Source organism: Chiloscyllium plagiosum, unplaced genomic scaffold (assembly GCF_037043375.1).
Source record: "Chiloscyllium plagiosum isolate Xiang-an unplaced genomic scaffold, Cpla_swu_hap1 HiC_scaffold_41, whole genome shotgun sequence".
NCBI lineage: Eukaryota > Metazoa > Chordata > Chondrichthyes > Orectolobiformes > Hemiscylliidae > Chiloscyllium > Chiloscyllium plagiosum.
The window spans coordinates 30,553,297-30,554,448 of record NW_028270179.1 but is presented as its reverse complement, the minus strand read 5'-3'; the positions used below and the strand labels follow the sequence as shown (position 1 = coordinate 30,554,448).

The window sequence follows — 1,152 nt, the reverse complement described above, 5'->3', positions numbered from 1 at the left end:
TTTAACTCATTCCTGAGCTCTCTGTGTCTTTACAGAGTGAGTGCACTGTGAAGCCAATATGTTAGTATTTCCAGAGCTGAGGATTATCTACATAAGGGTATGGCAAATATTTGTAGATGCACACTGAGTATTTAAAGTATTGTTTTTATTCTAAAGTGACTCCGGAGCCTCATAGTATCCGATTGCTAAAACAAGTCATTCAACCCATCATATGTCTGCAGGGTATCACACCGTGCAGAAGAATCAACCTGGTAGCAGTGGGATTCGAACCCACGTCTCTGAAGAGACTGGAACTTAAATCCAGCGCCTTAGACCGCTCGGCCATGCTACCACTGTAGCAGCATGTCAGCATATTTGGTTTTGTGAATGCTGACTGCCCCGAGCTGCTTGAAGATCATTGGTTGGTATTTCATGTATAAAAGCACGTATACTCTTCAGACTGATCGCTGGTTTTGTGGTACGGAAGCTGCCACTGTCAAGACATTGTTCTGAACAATAATCGATTTTCTACATTACATTCTGACCCGATGCGTTCCATTTGTCTTGATTCTGCTCTGAACACTTTCACCCTCAGACACATTTTAACAACCAGTTGAGCCCGCAGGAGACTCCAGGTCCACAGAAGTGAGGAGAGTAAAACAGATCCAGAAATGGTGTGTCGAAGAAAATCTATCATTTAACTATTTGTGCTCTCGGCTAATTTTATATTTTTCTTGTCAACTTTACTGATGTATTCACTGTGGAAGTGATTGCATTTAGTCAGTGATGTATCATTTGGGATATCTATCCTTTTAAATAAAATAGTTTCCATGCTGAAGGTCTTGAGCTGCTGCACTAACACTCTTATTTATGCTGTGACACAGTCTATTTTTAGAAATCAGTTGAAAAATATGCTGAATTATCCCTTCACTATTCTCATAAAATAGGTTCGATAAGGAGATGAGCTATAAAAGGCAGATAAAAATGGACTGGGTCTCACGTGATTTTATGAATTGACACATCTCCTGTGTAAATCAGATCTATAACTTTCAAAGAGAGAATCCAGTCCTTTCTCCACGACACTCAGTGCACTTCCATGCTGTCCAGAAACTCCAGGTGTTTTCATTGATCCAACGTTATACTGAATTAATAATATTAACTTTTGGTTTTCAC

General features: G+C 39.7%; 1 non-coding gene across 1 annotated transcript; it reads right to left on the bottom strand.

Annotated features, from left to right (window-relative positions):
- Positions 1-249: 249 nt before the first annotated feature.
- Positions 250-331, bottom strand: trnal-uaa (transfer RNA leucine (anticodon UAA)). The gene has a single exon. It is a non-coding gene; the product is annotated as a tRNA-Leu (tRNA).
- Positions 332-1,152: the final 821 nt, after the last annotated feature.